At 49.7% G+C, this 7710-nt stretch overlaps 1 pseudogene; it reads right to left on the bottom strand.

Annotated features, from left to right (window-relative positions):
* Positions 1 to 1347: 1347 nt before the first annotated feature.
* LOC136314019 (large ribosomal subunit protein mL37-like) lies at positions 1348 to 4751 on the bottom strand (annotated as a pseudogene).
* Between the last annotated feature and the right edge of the window lie 2959 nt (positions 4752 to 7710).

Genomic DNA, 7710 nt, shown 5'->3' with positions numbered 1-7710 from the left:
TAAATAAATCTCCGCTGGTAACACTAATGTGCAACCAGGGCTTAAAGACTCTGGAGCGCTGAGGAGAGGAGAGATGCAGTGCGACAGCAGCTGAGGCCCAGCTTCGTGTTCTGGGCAAGCTGGGACTTCTCGGGGTCAGTTTCCCACTTACAAACATTTGGGATTGGAAGGCGGGAGCTATGTTGATTTCCCACCTACCACATGCCAGACATGCTACTCAAGCGATTTCTCTCATCCCCTCCACAGTTTGTGAGGGCTGTGGTGTCACTCGGTGCTGATGTCACCCAGCTAGGCTGCCAGTGCCGCTGTTCTGGAAGTCCATTTTGAATAGCAAATGGTTAATGAGTCTTTGTGACCAGCATCGGTTCCAGTTGGTTAGTGCTTATGCCAGGCCAACCGGTTAACTGTTTAGGCCGTTTCCTCTACTCTGATCACAGCCTCCAGATTTGTACTAGGTCGAAGCCCCTTGCCCTGCTCAGCCACACACTGTGTGAAAGTGACAGCACCCTAGCCCCAGCCTCAGGCAGGCAGCATGTGCCGTCCCTCTGCTGAGTGTGATGGGTTAACCATGGGAACCAAACACAAGCCAAGTAAATGGGATACCACAAGGCTGAGAGCAGACATTTCTGTCTCTTCCATGGAACCCTCCAGAGAGGTGTTCTTTCATCCCCGGGCAGATGTGGCTTGGGGATTTAAAGGATGTAGCTGTTGCAGCTGTTTCCTTCTGCAAGGGGAGGGCCCCAAGCAGTGAACTGTAAACTGGGTGGCTTGGAGACAAAAAATGACACAGGCAGAGCAGAGAGAAACCAGGTTCCTGGGGACATCACTGGAATGACTAGATTAAGCCTACTTCTGGGCTGTCAATTCACAAAGGCCATTTAATTTTCTTTTTGTCTAAAGCCAAGTTGAGCTGGGTTCTATATCTCTTAATATCAATAGTCCTAATACAAGCTCTGCCTCAGAAAGACCAGAGTTTGAATTTCAGCTCAGCCACACAGTAGCTGTGTGGCCTTAGGTAACCCACTTGGCCTTTCTGAGCCTCAGTTTCCTTAACTATTAAATGAAACTAACAATGTCTATCCCAAGCATTAATGCAATAAATTGTAGCTATTATAAAAACTAAGTATTAGTTTCATTTTAGCTGGCCCTCATTCTTTTTTTATTTCTTTTCTTTTCTTTTTTTTTTTTTTTTTCTGTCCTGGAAGCACTCTTTATTGTCAGCAGGACCACTGGGCCAAAGAGCAGTCAGCATGTGCCGACTGCTGGCAGGCCCCAGGCGCGGCCCAGGATGCAGGGTCTCCAGCAGGGGAGGGATGGGGGGCTTCAGCCTTCAGAATGGTCCTTGGCTCACACAGCTCCATGCAAATACAGAGCCAGAAACTTCCTGAACATCTCTGCTGGAAACTAGTCAGCCCAAAAGGCTCCACAACCGCCTTCTTTTTAATCACTGGAAGATACCGAAAGTGCTGAGGGAGGAGCTGGTCTGAGCCTACCCCGACCAGGTTTTGTCGCCCTCACTAGCGACCAGGCCTGTGGTGTCAGCTGTAATGCCAGGACCTGGAAGACACGTCCACCAGGCCCATGCTCGGCACTGACCAGCTGCCCCAAACCCTTTGTGTCAGTCCCACAGAGAAGCCAGGCCTGAGCCAGGGCACTGCCAAAGGCAGAAAGGGCCATCTTGGCCCTCAGCTGAAGTGGTTGAGAGCACAGTGATCGAGAACTGGCTGCTCCAGCAAATACAGAGTGTGGGGAGAGGGGCAGGGCAGCCTCCTGGAACCCTGTGCCACCTTTCTCGTCACAAATATTGCACTCCTAAAGGCCTCTTGTGGGATACATGGGATAGAAGGTCTCAAGAATCTGATTCTTAATAGCTTCAATTTCCTCTCCATGGGCAATGGGGTTAGGGGACAGAGAATCCTTGGCATTCAGCGGGGCTCCACTAGAACGCTGGACCTGAAGAATAGACTCTTAGTTCCACATGGGGAATAACCTACAGTTTGGGGCACAGATCTGCCAGGACAGAGAAAGATACTTTAAAATCTGGGATTTACACAGCTGTGTCACTGTCCACAGTGATTGGGCAGGAGGTCCGTCTCTTGGAGATGTCTTTGGTAGAGTGCCAGAAACAGCCAGGAGAGATCATGTTCAGAACACGTTCATCTTGGTACTCTGTGTGGTTCCCTGGGTCTTCAGGAAGGCTAAGCGCTTTCCCGGAAAGGCCTTGTTAACTTGCCTTTGGTAAGCCAGAGTGCCTGCCTTACACCCTCGAGGAGGCAGCGACGCTGGAGAAAGGGGTGGCAGACCTGCTGTTTGCATAGCGGATGTGGATGCTCATGAATCTGGGGCAGGCAGTGGAGCTTTGGATTCCTCCAGCAGGGATCCCAGGGTGGGAAGACCGGCTATGCCAGTCAGGGCGTAAAGTGCATCTTTCCCGCATGGGTGATGGCAGGCCCTGATTCTAAAAACTGTGTATGTCAGCTGTTCCTTCTAGCCACTGACACAAAAAAGAAAGCAAACTAAACTAAAAATTGAAGAGTTGGGGGGCTGCCTCAAGGGTTATGAGCAGGGGTCCCCAAACTACAGCCCGCGGGCCGCATGCAGCCCCAAGGCCATTTATCCGGCCCTCATCGCACTTCTAGAAGGATCACCTCTTTCATTGGTGGTCAGTGAGAGGAGCACAGGATGCATCCGCACCCTGTGCTTCTGGAGTACTGCATGTGGTAGTGCCGCAAAGCACAGCGTAGCTCACGTACAGTACTACTTCTGGTGACGTGGGACACATGCATCACAGCTCCGGAAGCGCGTCATATCACTTGTTATGGCTAGCTGTGACAAATATGAAACCGGACATTGACCATCTCATTAGCCAAAAGCAGGCCCATAGTTCCCATTGAAATACTGGTCAGTTTGTTGATTTAAATTTACTTGCTCTTTATTTTAAATATTGTATTTGTTCCCGTTTTGTTTTTTTACTTTAAAATAAGATATGTGCAGTGTGCATAGGGATTTGTTATAGTTTTCTTTACAGTCCGGCCCTCCAACGATCTAAGGAACAGTGACCTGGCCCCCTGTGTAAAAAGTTTGGGGACTCCTGGTTATGAGTAAAGTGGAGAAGGATAAAAGAAGGTTGCACTTTCCCAGTAACCAGGTGTTGGGTAAACAAGTGGTGTTTTTAGGTTTGCTCGCTTGTATTGGGGCAGCACCGCATGTGTAGTGTGTGGAAGGCTGCGGACACTTGCCCTCAGGACGCAGATTGCAAATTGTGGACTGCCTGCAGCTGTTGGAAGGGGCAATTGTTTGCTATAGTTTGCTGGAGAAGGGGTTTTTTCCCCCACAGCCTATTTTGGCTAGTGAGTGCAGAAAGAGTAGAGAGAGAGAAGAAAAAGGAGAGAGAGAGAGAGAGAGAGAGAGAGAGAAAGCTGAGGGTTTGAGAGCCCCACTGAGGTTGGTGGGTGCTGAGACAAAGGGAAGTGGTCTTTCCTGCTTGTTGGCTCATCTGCCACTACGAGACTCTGATAAACAGAATGGCCCACCATATTTTGGCTCCATAGTTCTTTTACCGTCTCCCTGAATCCAGTGGGAACCTGCATCTGCACAGCCACAGCAACAGCCACTGGCCTCACAGCTGGCATAGCCCCCAGGATTCGGATCAGATCGACATGGAGCCACAGACAACTTGAAGCGTGGAGCAGAGGACTCGTTGTTGCTCCCCAGTGTATGGTTCCCCATGGCACTTCTTTTGGGGACCGTGGGCTGGCTGTTTTTTACAGCCCTGTAAGAGGACACCAAGGTCAAAAGCTCTAGGATGAGCAGAGCCAGCAGCACCAACAGTGTGAGCTGAAATGGTCACAAGAGAAAGAAACTACAGATCCCAGAACTGCAAGTACAGTGCCTGAAACTGGAAAGGTCTCTGAAGAAGGAGGCTGTAAGGTATTTTTCCCCGCCGAGAAGGAAGGAACAGGGCTCGGAGTCGCAAAGTGTGGAATAATAAACGGCTTTATTGAGTACAGAGCGCACATCCCACCCGGCAAGGTTCCCTGGCCCCAAGGAAAAAAAGATTGAGAAAATGGAGGCTAGGGAAGTTGCAAAGATTAAACCGTGTGGCAGATATTTAAAGGATCCCTCTAGGGAGGTGGAGCTACTATGACGTGGTGAAATTTCACTGGCTGGCAGACGATCACTTCTTTCCAAATGGTTCCTGGGAAGCTTCCTTTGGCGGGCTTGATTGTGGGTGGTCCTAGCCAAAGTGGGCGGGTCTGAGTCCCTACGTGACCATGCCCCCATCCACCAACCTTACAGAGGCCAAATGAGTTCATGAGTAGCAGTTTGCCCTGGAAGTTGAACATTGGCAGTGGCAGTTGTTGGAAGAACAACTTCAGGTTCAGCTTCAGGCCGAGAGCCGGCAGCACAGAAGCTGAAGATGGAGCTGTGCTGGCCGAGTGGCTCTGAGTCAGCAGGAGCAGGCGTTTCCAGTTTCTCTTCTGAGGATGAGGAGGTTCGGGCTGAAGCTGCCGTCCGCACACTCAGAGTTTGGCCAGGGGTCGTTCAGAAGGTAGAAACCCAGCAGCAAAGAGCACCACCTACTGAGCCCTGGTAGGCTTGCTGTGATTGTGGAACATAGGAGTAGATGGCAGCATGCTCTCTGGAGCAGAGCTGGAGAGATTGGCCACTGGTGCCATGTGCTCCTCCTGGGGCAGCGTCTTCAGAGCGGCCATGACTACAGGGATGACAGGGGAGGCCTGAGGCCCCATGTGAACCTATTTGCCTGTAATGGACCTTTACCTTGGTGATTTGCACAGACAGCTGGGACTGACTCTTGCACTGTGACCAGAGGGAGACACTGGCTCCCTTGTTGGATGGACATGCCACTTTTGGACAGTATGAGAGACCCTGGTGGGGGCTAGCTCCAGAGGAGGCCCTCCTGCGGATGCAGCTGGTCCCATTCAGATGCAGATATGCACCAGACACTTTAAGGTTTCCATGGCCACAACCCTGAGGCCCTCTCACCTACCTTGGAGTAGAGGGCTAGAGATGGGCCTCCAGTTAGCACCTTGGGCAAAGTGCTCAGGTAGACATTGAGAATGGCACCTTTATAATTGTTGAAATTGTATAACTTGTGCTGTTGCTATAGTTTGTTTATATAATGTAACCTCATTCCTCACACAGGGATGGATACCTGTGGAGTAGATTGTGAAGTGAGCAAAAGGGGTGGAATGTTGGGTAAACAATGTGGGTTTTTTTTTAAGATTTGCATGCTTGTACTGGGGCAGCTCCGTGTGTGTACAGTCCACGCAAGGCTGCGGGGCGTGCCCTCAGGGCGGCACATTGCAAATGCAGACTGCCTTCCTGCCTGGGAGGGGCAATTGTTTGCTATTGTTTGCTGGAGAAGGGTTTTTTCCCCAGCTTGTTTTGCTAGAGAGTGGAGAGAGAGAAAGAGAGAGCTCGCTGAGGGGATTGGAAGCCAGGGATTCCAGCCTGACCTGTTTCGCTGAGCCCTGCTGAGGCTGGTGAATGGCTGTGAGTCCGGAAGAGTTTGAAGAGAAACAGGGAAATGGTCTTCCCTGCCTGTTTGCTCATCCGCTATTACAAAACTCTAATAAATGGAATGGCTCACCATTTTCTGGCTCCACAATTCCTTTACCATCTGCCCAAATCCAGTGAGAACCTGCATGGCCACGGTGGCGAGCACAGGCCCTTCCCCAGGAGAGCTAGAGTGGAGAGTGCCTGGCCCTAACTGATTGGCCCCAGTGTGCTCAGGACGTGTGAGCAGCACGCTTGTCTTCTCTGCATAGTTGATGGGTGGATTAGCTCAGCCTTCCTAATTGGGTTGTATTGACAAATATATTTGTTTGGAACAAGAAAATGCATTGCAGGCAGGAACCAACCAACTCCAAGAATTTATTTTGCTCTGTGGTACTGCTGCACTGAGCATAGCATTCATTATGAGCCCGTGTAAAACAGTCCCTGGGACACTGGCCTGAGTTATCTTCTTAATTATATTTATTTTTTCATCTGCATTTATGAAACCTCCTCATCCCTCAAAATCACATAGCATGGATTAAATGTTCAAAAATATCAGACAACCCTACAATGCTGCCATGAAACATTATTGCTAATGAATGGGTGATAGGGTTAGGTCAGTCAAATCCCTGCTCTGAATCCAGAAAAGTCCATAGAAACCAAATCCCAGTCACCAGAATGAAACAAACCAGATTTCAGTAGAGGTGGAAAGGTGAATAGAAGGCAGTTCAAAGAGATCATGGGGAAGCACCACAAAGCGACACAGCACCGGGCAGCATAGGCGAGCCAGCCAGAGCCCCTGCTGGGGTCCCAGGAGAAGGAGTAAGGGGAAGACAGACAGGTGGACTCACAACATGGCAGGCTCTATAACAAGGAGTGAGGCAGATGTGGGCAGCTGTCGTGCGTGTCATGTAGACAGAGTTGTAGCAAGAGCCGAGGAGGGAGAAAGCGGTCCCAGGGAGGTGCCTGGGACAGACAAGGGACCACTCATCCCTCAGGTTCTCAGCTTCCTGCAGTCCTGGCTCCTGCTGCTAAGCTCTGCCTTTTAGAATGCATTGTCTTGTTTGTCCCAGCAAGCTCAGGCTTCTCTGTCACTTACATCCACACAAGGGAGCACTGTAAACAGCCAAAGGTGGAGGAATATTTATTAACAGAAATATTGTGCAGAAGAATATTGTAGAATGCAAAGAGTGTGTTTCTTTCCCCCATGCAACAGATATTTATTGGGCATCTCCTATGTGTCAGTTGCTACATACACACTGGGGAGTCAGGTCACGGGCCCTGCCCTGCCAAGTTTACAGTCTAGTTACAAAACGCCAGGTTAAGACCCCACTTTAGCAAAAAGATGCGTAACCAGTATCCGACAGGGTACACCCTGAGATTACAAAAGAAATGCTCTTACCATTACAAACCAGTGCTGCTCTACAAGTGCGCTGTAGACCTCCAGCACGGACATCACCTGGGAGTTTGTGAGAAATGTAGGTTTCTGGCTCAGCCCAGAACTCCGGGGCAGCGGAGACCAGCAATCTATGTTTTAACAAGGCTGCCAGGTGATTCTAATGCTTTCTCAACTTTAAAGTTAGACAGAGAAAGAGTCAGAGAGAGGGATAGAAAGGGACAGACAGACAGGAATGGAGAGATGAGAAGCATCAATCATTATTTTTTTGTTGAGCTTTGCGACACCTTAGTTGTTCACTGATTGCTTTCTCATATGTGCCTTGACTGCAGGCCTTCAGCAGACCGAGTAACCCCTTGCTTGAGCCAGTGACCTTGGGTCCAAGCTGGTGAGCTTTGCTCAAACCAGATGAGCCCGTGCTCAAGCTGGCAACCTCGGGGTCTCGAACCTGGGTCCTCCGCATCCCAGTTCGTCGCTCTATCCACTGCGCCACCACCTGGTCAGGCGCTTTCTCAACTTTGAGAATCACTTCCCTAAAACAATAGCTCAAGGCCACATTTTCCAAATCAACAGAATTTCTGGGGGTTGTTTCCCCCAGGGTTCCCCTTCTCAAATACTGCATTTTCAAGACCACCCAGGGATGCATGTATGAATCAGCAATTGGTTATAATATAATTTTACATATGTTAATTAACCCTTATAACAATTCTATAAAATAGGTACTCTGTGTATCCTACTTTATGGATGAGAAAACAGAGAAGTTAAGTCCCTTGTTCAGCGTCACTCAGCTAGTT

This window comes from Saccopteryx bilineata, chromosome 10, assembly GCF_036850765.1.
Source record: "Saccopteryx bilineata isolate mSacBil1 chromosome 10, mSacBil1_pri_phased_curated, whole genome shotgun sequence".
Lineage (NCBI taxonomy): Eukaryota > Metazoa > Chordata > Mammalia > Chiroptera > Emballonuridae > Saccopteryx > Saccopteryx bilineata.
This window is presented reverse-complemented; position numbering and strand designations above follow the sequence as displayed.